This window comes from Lolium rigidum, chromosome 6, assembly GCF_022539505.1.
Source record: "Lolium rigidum isolate FL_2022 chromosome 6, APGP_CSIRO_Lrig_0.1, whole genome shotgun sequence".
Lineage (NCBI taxonomy): Eukaryota > Viridiplantae > Streptophyta > Magnoliopsida > Poales > Poaceae > Lolium > Lolium rigidum.
This window is the reverse complement of record NC_061513.1, coordinates 211,705,878-211,720,956: the sequence shown is the minus strand read 5'-3', so window position 1 is coordinate 211,720,956 and position 15,079 is coordinate 211,705,878. Positions and strand designations below refer to the sequence as shown.

The window sequence follows — 15,079 nt, the reverse complement described above, 5'->3', positions numbered from 1 at the left end:
GTAATCTCTTTAATCCTGGGTGGCCAACCACAAGTGTACTCACCCCCCAGGTCACCACCACATACCATGGTTTTCACTGCCAGGTATGTAGCCCCAGGTAGCCACTCAACATAATCCAAAGCCACACCAATTCCACCCAGGTGTTTCATTAAGGTTATTAACTTTAAATTTTTCAAACAACACTTTAACCAACAAATGAAACAAAGCATTGGCATCATTTTTAAATCACTTCTGACAATCCTAGCAAGTTGTGTTTAGGGGGTGGCTACACACTACTAGGATCTATGCATAGCATATATACTTTACTTTTGAAGACAAAAACCCTACCATGCATACTAATTTAAAAACACTAATGCATAATATAAAATAGGTAGGATTTGAATGTCACTTGCCTTTTTGGTAGTCGAAGCGCGTTCACTTCTCTTAATCAAAATACGTGCCTCTCAGTACAACTATAACATAGAATATAGCACAACATAAACACACCATTCAACAACAACATCATAATCAAACAAGACAACAATCGGAAATCGCTCTATGGTACTAAGGTGTGGCATGAGGTTTGGCTTGCAGGATATGGTTGTGAGAGTTTGGACGGAAAGTCACATGATTAGAAGGAATTGGATAATCTAAGATATAATTGAAGAATATTTATGCTTTACAAAAGCATGAAAAGAATTCGGAACGTCTTATGTGAATTGAATCACATAAGTGACAAATAGTGCAACAACAATACTATTGAATAAGTGTGACAACAATTACTCAAAACGGTATAAATTACACATAGGCTTGGGTATGGAGTTGTGACATATTGAATTACTCAATTAACTCATTTGTAAATTGAATAGATTTGAACTAAGTCAAAGGGATGAATGAAAAAGAATTTGGATAGACACGATATTGGTTCAAGGTAAAGTGTCTAGTGGTATTGGTGTGTGGATGTGATCATAAATTTCACCTTCACAAAAGAATCATGGTGAGAAAGGATTATAGAAAACAATAACGGATATATACTCAAATTCTCATATTTGAATTTGAATATTTGCAAACTGATTCAAATATTTTGGACGGTGGTGCTATTGAATGAAGTACTGTAAAGCAAGGCTCATGCAATTGACATAGTGTGACAACACTTATCAGAGTAGCACAAGGTCTCACCTAGCATTGGATATGAACTAAGGATATATTGAACTACTCAAGTAACTCATTTGAAAGTTTGAATAGTTCGAACTAAGTGGAAGGGTTGAATGGCATGAGGTTGTATAGACATGAATGATATCGGGATTTGATTCGCGGAGCCTAATGGTTAACAAAAGTTCATCACATGTGATATGGGGTAGAGTATCTCCACCCTACTAAAGCAAGGTAAAAATCTAAACTAGGACATGTCATACTTTACTCAAATAACTCAATTGTTATTTGAATAATATGGTAACCTATGCATTATCTGTGAACATGATAAAGAATTATAACTGGTCCTGGAAGATGGGTATGATTCATAAAGATCATTTTGGCTAAAGGAACTATGTTGAAACCAGTTATAGGACTACACTTTTCGCGAAAAGTTATTAGAAGAAGTTTTCCGGATGGAAGAACTTTCTACACGGAAGTTGTAGAGAATTCCATTTCAAGCGTATCGCCAGAAGAATCTCTCGGAAAAAGTTTGTAGGATTTATTTCATAGACGATGTTGCGGATCAAAGGGATACCGCGAAAATAGAGTGGGCGAAACTGGCATGCAAAATGTCTAACATGATCTACGTGATTTGCTGATTCCAACGGTATATGGTTTGTCGAAAACCGACGTGTAGAACTCAAGATATGGATTTTACAAAACTGGACCTAAGTGGTTACAATTCTAATGGTGTACGAAAAGTTGTCCGAACAAGTTGCTCGGATGGAAAAACTTTCTACATGAAAGTTGTAGAGGATCTAAATACAAATTTAACGGAAGAACCACTATTCTAAATGGAGGTGTAAATCTAAGAAAATAAAATTGTGAAGTTAAATACGACAGTCTAGATGAAAATGGCGGAAGAAGAATTATTACCAGGTAAGGGATGCGCCGAGTCGCGGCGTTTCCCAAATAGCTTGCCAATGTTGCGTCGCGAATATCTCAAATAGCGTTGCGTCGCGAGCGTCGCCAGAAAAGCAGCCGTTAACGCGTGGGGAGGGAGGCGCAGGGCCGCGTGTGTGTTTGGGGCTGCTCTTGGGGTCTTTATATAGGCTGTATATTGAAGCAACATCGCATGAGAAGGCGAGGTGGGACTAAATGGAAAAGAAAAAGGCGGCGACAGGTGCGAGCGGGCGTGCGCGAGCTGCCGTGCGGCTGAGCTCCTGGCTGGGGCGAGCTGGGCCAAGGCGTGGGGGTGAGCTGGGCTGGTGCGAGCGCGGGAGCTGGGCCGCGGCGGGCGAGCGGGGCCGGGTGGGCTGCGGCCGTGCGTGGGTGGCTGGGCCGTTCGGCCGGGTGGGCCGTTCGGCCTGGCCGCTCGTCTTTGTTTTTTTTTTCCTGAAATTGGAACTACATTTTGGGGCTTCAAATAAAATCGAAAAAAATGCAAATGAGGTATCGTTGGATTCGTTATGAAAAATACTTCAACATGAGACTAAATTTGGAACAAAAATATAAACTTTATAAAACCAAAATTTGACATACATGTCTATGTGGCTATATTGCCTTCTTAGGGTTTAATGTTTTTCTCAAATAAAATATTTTTATAAGTTTCAAAACCTCCGAACAAAATAGAGCATTGTTGGAAAATCTTTTGAAAACCAAGTTTTATGAAAACTCTATATTTTTCAAAAACCCTTTTGATATCCCTTTGTGAAATTAAAATAATTATTATATACATTTGGCATGTATATTTGATTTTGAAAATACTTGAAACCAAAAGTATTTGAAACCAATAGTTTGGAAAATACGTTTAAATAACTCCAAAAAGTTTTAATTATTTGTGGATTTTCAATCAAGTGCAAACAATCAAGCATTAAATTTATTTTTATTTGACATTCCAAAATTTAGAAAATTTCGGGATGTGACAGACTACCACCCTTAAAGGAAATCTCGTCCTCGAGATTTGAGAAAGGTTAGAAAGTTGTGGGTTCCAGATGGGCATGGGTGCTACCACCCTTAAAAGAAACTTTTGTAGGTAGTCCTAGGTCTTGTTTAGGCTAAGCTCTTCTTGGATATGACTTGGCACATCCGAGGATATGTCTTGACAAAAGGTCATATTTGGAAAACATCTATGGCTTAGGGCTCCTGAGTTAATATCCAATAGGCGAATGTTTGTTCACATATAGTGAACCGCATATATCTCGAAGGTGAATCGAATAGGTTTCCGTCATAAAAGGGCTTTCTAATCCAAATGGTTGGTTGATGAACTATTTTTGATACTGATGGGTCACTCCTTGGGTCAATCAGGGGACCATGATGCGTAAACTTCATGGCATCTTTCATCTTTTGATTCTTGGTGTCTTCGACGGTCTTCCGCTATCTTCATCCAGTAGTTGGATGTTCATTCTCACCGTTGTCCTACGGTTGGCAGCACTTGCCTACTATAAGGGTATAATATTTCTCCACCCTAGGGTATAGGTTTATGCGTCGACATCTCTTTTGTAGGTATGTCTCTCTAGATTTACCATTCCTCATACAAGAGTGAACAATATGAGTAGTCGTCATGGGGGCCCATCCATGTCGCACCCAATCATTTTCTTGTTTTCAGTTTGGTACATCTCGTATTCTAACTCTTGGTCAACCTCACAAGTTTGACAAAACCTCCATGGAGAATTGAATCAATGTTTCAATCCCCATTATTGAATTGTTTTGAAAAAGCATTTCTATCGATCCCTATCTAGGGTTTTGCGTATCTCGCACTCTTTGGTTCTTCATCTTGATAGGAACGTCAAGGTTGGCTTCATTACTATTGTCTTCATGGTGGGTTGCCGAGAAAACATTATCTGGGTTGGGTATAGATGAGAATAGATAGAAAGGTCTAAAGAAGATTTCCTACCCAAACACATCAGATCAAGGCAAAAATCTTACAAACATCATCCAAAAAGCATCAAGCAACATGTTTCAAACACAAACAAACTAACATGGTCATACCTCAATTTGGTATGATCAATATTTTGTTACTTTATCGTTGGTTCGCTAAAAGAGAACTAATGGTGGTCTAGTCTATTTCTGCTTTGGAAGTTTCAAGTTATTAGTCTACTCATTCGGTGTATCTTCGCGTGTTGTGTAGTCTGCATCGAAGTCTTCCTTCAAATTCTTCATTGGTCTTCCATGAAACACTTCTTGCGGAGTCGGAGAATATGATATGAAGCATTGATCCCTCACTTCGGTACAAGGTCATCCTCTCTACTTCATCAATGGTTTCATAAGGTAGGTCATCTAAGGCAAGAGGAAAACAATTTTGAAGATGGAATAGATGAGAACACTAGAAGTTTCACAAAGCAAACATCTTTTTTTTTGAAATAGAATTAGACAAATTTTTCATCCTAGGGTCTTCCTATTTCTAATCCAAACCTAGGGTCTCGATCCTACAGGCAACACTATGCTCTGATACCATTCTGTAGCACCCCACCTTTAAGTAAAGGCAAGATACCTGTGTATAGTGCTATTCTCGGGATCACTGATAGCATACACATTACAAAATATAGTAATCATTGCAATAGTATCAAATTACTACATCGTTGATCCAGAGGGTACAATAAAACCTTACAAATTGCATAGTCACATGGACTAGCTCAGAATAAACACAGCGGAAAGTAAATCAGCAATGAGCCTTCACCATCTTCATGTGCCACGAGCGATCATGTTGGAATGTAGACTCGAGATCCTACCACGTACTTCTCCTCGAGAAAATCCTGCACGTTTGAATATGCAGCCCCACGAATGGAGGTCAGTACAATGATGTACTGGCAAATGACACTTATTTGGTGGCAGTTTTAGGCATGACTATCTACATGATATTTGGCTAGTGGAGTTTAGGCAATTTGCATAAAAGCCAATTTTATCCTATATTTTTCAAAACAAACATTTTGTAACTCTTGAAAAAGATTTTTACAAAAAAGGCACTAAGTCGAGATGACTCCCAGGTCACCACCACATACCATGGTTTTCACTGCCAGGTATGTAGCCCTGGGGCCACTCAACTAGGATAAACCTCAGGTCACCACCACATACCATGGTTTTCACTGCCAGGTATGTAGCCCTAGGAAAATCCCGTCCTATGTTTCTACACAAATTTTTAATCATACAGAAAAGGTGATGAGATTCTTCCGTACATTCCCTGCATAGAAGCTCAAATTGTCCATAACCGGGGACACGGCTAAGATCTTAGGTTTAACTCTCGAGAGGTTGCGCTCTTTACCCACAATTAACAACCAAGCCCTTTTGCCAAAATTCTTCATCTTCATTAAGGCCAGGACGAGGTCACTACGAAGCTTTTCCTTAGTAGCCCCTCAACCTACCGGATCCGCCCGTACCAAAACTCCACCCACTGGCGGTACCCTAGGCGAGGTTTCCCACAAGTACTTAGCCAAGACAGAGCCCATAATGTATTGTGGTTGCACTGGAAGCTATCTAAAACATGGACGACATAGTAATCTCTTTAATCCTGGGTGGCCAACCACAAGTGTACTCACCCCCCCAGGTCACCACCACATACCATGGTTTTCACTGCCAGGTATGTAGCCCCAGGTAGCCACTCAACATAATCCAAAGGCACACCAATTCCACCCAGGTGTTTCATTAAGGTTATTAACTTTAAATTTTTCAAACAACACTTTAACCAACAAATGAAACAAAGCATTGGCATCCCACGGTATGATTGCTGCACCCTCATGGAGCTCTCACAGCACTTTGGATTTTCGGCCGTCCGATCGAGCTGACGTGGCGCGATCTCGGCCGTCGTTCCGTCCCGGGCGCTGAGGCCCTCCCGCAGACCCACTTTTTATCCATGGGTCGGTAAAAAGCCCGCTCGGCCCAGACTCTCCCGTCGCGCGTGGCTGCGAGCTCCAATCCCGTCGCTCCCTCTCCCCTTCCTCCTCCGCTCCCAGCCGCCGCCTCCGCTCCGCTCCGCGCCCGCCCTCCGCGCCGCCGCTCCGCGCCCGCCCTTCGCGCCCCCGCTCCGCGCCCGCGTCCATCCCAACCATGCCCATGTCCCGCGCCCCGTCGTGCTCTTCTCCGTCGAGGAAGCAAGCGAGGAGCCGGGGAGGAAGCCCTCCATGCTGCCGCGGGTGCACTCCATGGGCTGCCGGTGCTAGAGACGACGGGGAGGAAGCCCCCCAATCCACTCGCGTGCTTTGTGCTCTCCAATCCCGTCGCCCGGCGGCGCCGCTCCGGCTCCCTAGCCGCCACCCGCTCTTCTCCTCTTCCCAGCCCCGTCTCGCCTCCTCTTCTCCCCCACCAACCCCTACCAAGTGTGAAAGAAGTAAGGAGAAGCTGCTGAGACGGAGGCGGGCTGCGTGGTGAGCAGCGGCCCCTACATCTGGTCGCCGGTGGCCGCCGGCCGGCGTGGCTGCGCCCGCGAGTGCAAACCCTAGCGCGCCGCCTCCATTCCCACGTCTCCCTGCCCAAATCGTCTAGCTGCACCCGCCCCTCCCTCCTCAACCGGAGCAGATCATCACCGTCTTTTTCTCTTCGGTGGTGCTCAGTTGGAGCAGCATGGCAGGCCACCGCAGCTTTCTTCTGCCCCGCACTAGTGAAGAGCCGGGGTAAGCAGCGGCCGGGCCTTCCCGTCTCCATCCCATTGCTCTTCTTGGTGCCTGTCTCTCACTCCTCCCAGGCGCTCAACAGGAATAGAGACTGGAATAGAGGGATCCACCGCCCAGCTGACCTAGCATGGAACACAGGTATCCGTAGTCCCAAACTCATCCATTAGATTTCTCTATCTCCCTATCTCTCTCTGGTTTCAATCCTTGAAACTTTGTGTAGATCTACCTATCTATGCAAGCAAGATGTTTGACAAAAATCTGAATAGGTTATTCAGTCTCTTGATCTCCGTATTGAGCACGGATGAACATGTTCATGGATTCGAGTAAGATTCAGATTTGTCTTTTTTGCCTACATTTGTTCTTACATATTACGAATTTTGGCTAAAAGCTAAGCTGCAGGATAGTTGCATAAAGGTTCTGCGTGGAGGTGAGTATTTTTGGTTCCGTGTTTGATATGGTATCTCTCCCCAATTATGTAGGTCGCTTGCTATTTTTCCATTTTCAGTTTATTTTGGCCGAGTGACACAGGGATTTGAGATTATAACGCAAATCAGCTGATGTCTGCTGAGCACTACATGTTTGTAGTATGCTCCAAATCAGTGACGACGGTCTAAAGCTGAATCTATATATGCTTGAACGATGACAAGATTGAAACAAAAATTGTACCCGATCAGCTTTGTTCAGTGGCGGAGAGGTATCTGCTCTCTTCTCTTAGCATCATAGCAACATTTGTGTTCTTTTCACAGTTTATATAGCACGCTTTTATAGGAAGGACGAGGGAGAGCATATCATGACCCGCAAGGTCATGATTTTTGGTACTATTGGACAATTTAATATTTCATATCCTGTTGTGCTTATCGTGGATGCTATTTTTGAACAATAACTCGGTGTGGTCTCCTCATTTTGAAATATTAGTTAATTGGATGGCGATATCATACTTATACAATTTCTGGTATCTTTTCTTTAAAAAACTTGTTGCCTCATAATCACTAAAACATAAGAGTTTGAAAAGGTTCTTCTAAAGAACTCAGGGACGAGTTGAAAGAAGCCATTTGGACAAGTGCTTTTCAGGGAATTTTGTAGTAAAGTATATTAGTCGCGCAACGATAATGGATTTATGGTGAGCTTAAATCATCCCTAGAAATATTACCTTAGATAGCTGTACTTTAGTGTGGAATTCACAATTGCGAGTGTAGTAAAAAGATAGTCGTAATGAGAAGATAAAAAAACTGAATAGCTCCAGGATGATCCGACAAACATGTGAATATGCAATCTCATCCCATCACCCCAATTGAAATTTCAAAAAATCTCACATCTACTTGCATTGTTCATATACTTCTTATTTACTGTGAGCCTTTGTTTCTAGAAGCAGGCCAAATCCACCCCTTTCTCCTGGGTTAACTATATTCATTTGTTCCAGGCTTGGAAAAATGCATCAGAGAAAATAAGAGGTTTTAATGTTACTGTAGTTGTGCAATATTTTTGCAGATAAAGCACTAAAATCAATGTAGCATTATCAATTAGGTCTGGTTATTACCTATCGCAGTAGCTGGTAAGAAATTAAGTACCACAGAGAGCAAGTATTGTTTAGTCTGCAGAGCTCTTTAAATCAAGGAGTTATGTCAGATGCGTTTTTTGACAGATATACACATGATGCCTGCTTTGCTTATGATAGGTTCTCACCTTATTTTTAATAGTTGATGCCAACATCTTAAAGTATGTAAGAGTGTTTCTCCATGGTATTGTTGACTGGTTTTATTTAAATAAATCAGCCAGCTATGTTGACTTTTCCTGCTAATTGGTGTGATTTTGCATGAAGATGATACATTTATTATAAGCTTTGCTCTTGTTGTACTGGAGTTCTGCGTGTGCGACAAACATGTAAGATGATCAGTTTGACGATGCATATACTTGGTTGATTTTGATTTTGATTGATTGCATAGAATTGTTAGGTCCGTGTTTATTGAAAAACATGTATTGCAATTTTTTGTTTTCATCTTGTTCTCTGATTACCGCCTGATCTAATACCTTTTTAGAACTTTCTCGGTAAAATATTGATGCATGTAAATAAATGATAAATGCTGCAAGAATTGCCATCAAGACAATATTTTCTAATTTTATTATTTGGTTGTGATTTTGCCTCATTACACTCCAGAATGAGTACATGGATTTTTGTTGGACCTTATCGGTGTGTAGTGCTTACGATGCAGTAAGCATTTCGGTTCTCATCTATTTGCATTGTCATAAGGATTGTTGTACTGCTTGTCGATCGGATATGCAGGTCTAGACTCTGAATCTTCACAGAGAAAATAAGAGTATATGATGACATACAAGCCTGGATAGCAAGATATAGGTAGCCTTTTCTCTTTTCGCCTATTTTTTGCATCACCAAATACTATCTTTTATTAATTCGCATGTGCAGTACACTATCTTGATCTTGAAATGCTGGTACTTGGGTTAGAAGCTGCAATAAAACATGATCTTGAAATTCTCACAATTCTGCTTCATCGCACTCGGTGTGGGCTAATAGGTTTTCTGTGTTTATGTTGGAGGCTGCGAGTTCCCACTGAATTTTACATGCCGCGTAATTTGGTATATATTCTAGACCAGTTTAAAAAACCTCTGTGAAGCCATCTTCGAACACTTGTGAAGAGTATAAAAACTCTTTTGTTGCACATTCGGCAACATTGAGGATCTGCGAGGCATTTTACTTGAATGATGCATCATATATCTACTCCTATGTTCTCTAAAAACGTTGATTGTCTCAAATATTATGATTATATTCTTGCACTTGGAGTCCCACGAAGCCGACATTTTTGCCTCTTGTTCGATGAATGGAAAGATATGTATTTGGGATATAAAGACAGGGAAGCAGCCCATTATTTATGTGATGGCCGAAAATGCTGACGTGAATGTTATCTCTTGAAATCGGTATAGTTAGTAGGATTTTATATTCAGGAGCAGTTGAGCACTACCACTTGAACACAACTTCTTTCCCTCTGCTTCTTTTACATATTCGTTTTGTTTGGTTGTCTTCTTCTCAGAAAATTGATGAACAATCGAGTGGATCTGGTGTCCTCATAATGGAGATCATCTTTGCCTGAAGCCCAGTCGACTACGTGAGACCTCTCGTGGAGGTTAGCTCTCGTCTGCTTGGTTGATCGATCTCAGGCAGCTTGTCATACATCACAAGAACTCCATATGTAGTTAATCTTATTGATTTTTCACTACACTTGGGCAAAGGGATTCTGTTTCTAGCTAAACCTGGACATTAATAATTTATAGCAATTTTAATGTATGCAATCTATCGTATTGCTTGCCGAAACATGGACATATCTGTATTCTCTAATAGTTTTATGACATATTGCTGCTTTCCTGCGATGGGGAGCACAACTTGAGCATGTTTCACTGCCTCACTTCATTAGTTACGTTACTTAGATGTTTCGGGCAGCAGAGGTATTTGCGCCTTGGTTGGTTGGTGAGATTGTGGTGCCTGAGCGGTAGAGTAGCTAAGTAAAGGCCTATTGTGTCCGCTGCCGATAAATTGAATGATAATTATTTGTTCATTATACTAGCAAACATGCTTAGTTACAAATAGATCTGCATGTTACGCATTTTACCAACAAGCAAATTGTTTGCACGTTGGCTTATTCACATAATACTTTCCAATATATTTGTCGATGCAGCTTTGATGATATCAACATTAGCTTCTTTTTGTATGCAAATGGGCCCTGTAGTATTTTCTCGAGTCTTGAGCTTATTAGAATGCTTACATTCTTTGGTTTTTCATTTCTTTCTTTGCAGATTTTGGCCCTCCTGTCTGCAATAATTCCCTAGAGGCAAAGGGCTACTTTCCTCGCCATTTCATGCACTAACCAAGTTTTTGATTTAGCTGCGTGTATTCTGCCGAGAGACAATTTTATTATCAGACCAAACTGCTGAATGCATGCTTGTCCCGAAACCAAGCGGAAGGTAAGAATTATGTTCTCCGTTGTTGAGGTTGATTCATAGTCATGCGGTTCAGAAACTTAAAACTTGGATGCTTCTCTGTTCTGTTTCAGGATTTGTGAACTTATCCAGGTTTATAATCACTGATTTTTAGCGTACTAAAAAGGAGCCTAATATGTTCCTAATCATATAAAGGTAACTTTAATTACTTACCGATTATTTATTTTCATCTGTTTTTTACCCTGGAGTAGGCTTTATTTCACACTGGGCTGATATGAAAATCCATAACTGCATGTTGGATAATTCATTACGTTTTTTTCGTGTTGCCCATGTTTGGTGTAGATGCATGTGAGAACAGACGTCTTCTATAAGAGGCGCCTAAAATGACGGTGTGAAGAAAACAAACATGGTGATATGTGACACCAACGGTTGGACGAGTTTGCTTGTGCCACAGAAGCCGGACGAGAAGAGGTTGCTAGATTCAACCTTGCGCGGCCGAGGTTTGAGCACCGCCAAATGCATTCTATTTGCTGGACCCGTCCTTCATAAAACGAGCATTATAATCAAATCATTGACTAGGTAATTAGTACATTCTGCCATCCTAGAGGTCCAAGAAAAGTCTTGGTTTGGTTGTCAATTTGAATTTACGTGTACCATATTCTCTTAATACCACTAATCATAAATAGAATAATTTACAAAGGTATGGTTTGTTGGTGTATGTTCTCTTATTTCTTTACTATCTTCAATTATTGAATGCTACTTTCTCAGAAAATCGACTAATTACCTATCTCTCTTCTTGATAGTGTTGACAGCTTGAAAATAATATTGTTATTGGCCTTTTCATTTTATGGCAAGAGCATTATCCTGATGCTAGGCCTACTTCTCTCATGATCCCATTTGTGTACTGTGCATGTAAGTGCCTCTGTTCTTTTTTATTCTGTCTATATTTATCTTATGTTGGTACAGTTTTTTTATAGGGGTAATAACAACCAATAAGGTTACCAAATACTGTTGGATGTGCATATGCAGTTTTCAAACTGGGTCATTGCATTAGGAAAACATAATATAAGTTAGGATATTCTTGCCCTGAACAATTACTGAGATGTAGAGAATAAATGCATATGCCCAGATTTGGCTTTATTCCGTTGCAACATTGTGGAATGTTCCGTTTCATTAATTTTAGAATTGTAAATGCCATGCCTTAGATCACGGGATGTACCATGTCTATTACTTTAGACATTGAATTAACTTCCCATTAGGTTTGGTGCTTACATGTTGATCAAGGCCTAAGCTTATCCGACATGAAATCTTTTGTTGTTGTTGTTGTCTTTGGTTATTAGAAACTGAATTTCTATTTAGTTCATGGTCATCATGTGTTCCTACTTATTTTTCAGCTGCCTGCGCAGCCCAATTTGCTAGACCATGGTACTCGAACATGATAAATGGATTTGCCACTGTCCTCTTTTCATTTGCTAGCTTGATTTTTTTTTCTTGGTGCATTGGTCCACATGCAGTCTGCATGTTTCATGAGAATGATGCTTAGTATGCAAGTCAGCGACAGGCCACATGCATAACTACTAAAAGGTCGGAGCACATCTTAGATTTCATCTTGGACTAATGCACTTGTGAAATATGTGTTCCTGATTCACGATGTCTTCTTTCCCTTGTGGATGTCCTTTTATCTCCTCTGCATACTGCATCTCCTAGAGTCTGACAACTAGGGTGGTGGCGATCTCAACCTATCAGATTCGATCTCTATAAAGTATAAACAGAAGTTAACATATGGCCAATGTATAGAAAGTAGATACTTCCAACAGTACACTGACCATTTCGTTCCTTTTGTGACTAGCCTGTATATATGAAGTAGGTTCCTGCTGCAGCAGTCCCCATATGCAACTTGTGTCGATGTTATTTTTGCCATTCCTTGCTCGATTGTTTCGTACTTCCTTGCAACGATTTAGCCATGTGTGTTCTTCTTACGGCAAACAAAATAGTCCTCTGTATTCTTCACTTGCTGCTTAATTATAATAGATTTTCAGTGAAAGTTGGAGAACGCGCACCCCTAAAGTTATTCCTGCAAAACTTTTTTTAATGCTCTGTTGCTACAGCAGAGTTAATGGTTGAATGCTCTGTTTAATCTGTATAGCTATTATCATTGTATTACACAACCTGGTTCTACTATTTCTATTTGCATCCGTTCTTGCACTAATTCCTTTTCGATTTCATTGGTAGGTGTCATGCATCCCATATTCCCATCACGTGAAATACCACTTTATTTCCACATCTAATTCTGTCTGGAACCAGTGAAATTGTTTAAATTTCTGCTGCAACAGACAAGGGCATATTGCCGTTGAAGTAGATAGGAACAAACAAGTTTGGAACCTGACTCTTTCAATTACAAGGTAGCAACGTGGCCATGCAAATATTGTTCTTGCTATAGATCCTCAATCGTACTTTGCAATGAGTATCCTTAAAAAAAATCATTATATGTATAATAAGCATTGTCATGGTTTAGACATATCGTAGATTCGTAGTAGAAAACCATGTAGCCTGAAGGCTCATACATGTAATTATGTAGTGAAAAACAATATGCTTTGATCTAAACTTAAACGGCTGCTGCTATGTATAATATATATATTTTCCTACATTCTTTGTATTGCTGAGTATGATGTCATATTAAGCGGAAGAGTACTGCTAACATAATTGATTGATACAAAATTCGTGATGGTTAACAAACCTGCAGAAATTGCTAATTAGTGGAGTGTTGGTACGGCAGACGTTTGGCCGAGCCGTAAGTGCAACTGCCTATGCAATATCTATGTTCTCCTGTGTACAGTTTTCTGATATTTTGAGCGGAAGCAGACTGCTAAAGTAATTAGTTGATGGTATGAATTTGTGAAACCTTTCCCTTCACAGCGAGTGCTGGTTGTTGCTCATATCGTTTACACTCTCATGTATGGCTATCTTTAATTCAAAATAATGTTGATCAATGATTTCGACGTGTCTCTTAGAAATGTCCCTGGTAACACACTATAGTTTTATTCTGTAGGTGATAGCCTTTGTAAGCAGCTTTAATCCTTATCTTTGAGAGGTTTAGACGTCCTTCAATAGTGGTTGATGATAGCTTTGTTTTGTTGAAAGGTCATATGTAAGCAGTCTTTTAATTAAATCCTCACCAGTTTATTTTCAGTAATCAATGTATAAATGACCAAGTTTTATGTTCATGTTTGAAGATTTTGATTCCGGAGTAAAATTAGGAACTGAGCTTGTACTTGTATTATCCTTCAATTTGAATATGATAAACCATCTTTATTTCTGCCAGGGCTGCACAAAATTAGCTCCCAGAACTGTATAGGCCGGCAGCCGGCATCCATGATGACAACTGCTATATGCATGACTCCGGCGGCCGCGTTGCCTTCTACATGAGACAACTACTCTGTTAAAGGAAGTAAGAAATCTAAAAGTTATATCTCTTCACATTAATTGTGTAGAAAACATATGAATATTTGTGCATGATGCGTCCTTGGAGAAGATAGCTGCGGTTATTTTAGTGTATGCGTAGTTAATGGCAGTAAGTAGTATAACTTCAATCCTTAATAGAATGGCCACTATTTTCTTGGTCGATGCCATGTAACTTCATTATTCAATACGGATGGTATGTCATGCCATGAACTGCCGAATTCCCAGTAGTTGAATAGTTTGAATATTTTTGTAAACTTTAAAGTTATTGGCATTCACACTTAAATAAATGTCCACATGTTGTCCGTAAGGAGATCACTCTATTTTTCTGTTTGTAACGAGATCTAACAAATGAAGATGTAGTTGAATAATTATAAGAACGTGAATAGATCCAGCTCTCAAAAGCTTACATATGAGAAGTACACTAGGTTTATGATTCAATGATGGTACAACGTTACTTGCCTGCAGAGTGGAGGTAGGAGTGAAAACTGAAGTGTCGGCGAGATGAATCGGTATGTCACCAGTACGTTGTAACACCAAGGTACATGCGTGCCGCTTTAATGTATTGAACATGAATTAGTCTTTTGCTTTTGTCGTCTCGACTCCCAATTGACTATTGGTTAATTTATCTTTACATTTGCAGCGGTGTTAACTCTTGCTGATGCAAGCCCTAATTAGATTTACATTTTCTTTCTGCCGTGACTTATAAAGACCATGCTGCGACAATGCATTTTCTATGTATATGATGATTTTAGCGTTCCTACCTTGCTTTTGTCGCTCTTGGAAAAATCACCAAATGTTAGTTGCTATAATATATTTTCTTGCTATAATATATTTTCCTCCCGTTTCTTGGTTGTACATAAATGTTTATTTCACTAAGAAGGTTTATTATCATTTTTTTACCTACAACGTGTCTCACGGGATCGTGCGCCAAGGCGCACATTAAAATCTAG

At 40.2% G+C, this 15,079-nt stretch overlaps 1 long non-coding RNA gene across 1 annotated transcript; it reads left to right on the top strand.

Moving 5' to 3' along the window:
• Positions 1-11,131: 11,131 nt before the first annotated feature.
• LOC124660547 lies at positions 11,132-14,077 on the top strand. The gene is made up of 3 exons (XR_006989906.1): positions 11,132-11,246; positions 11,471-11,579; positions 13,990-14,077. It is a non-coding gene; the product is annotated as an uncharacterized LOC124660547 (long non-coding RNA).
• Positions 14,078-15,079: the final 1,002 nt, after the last annotated feature.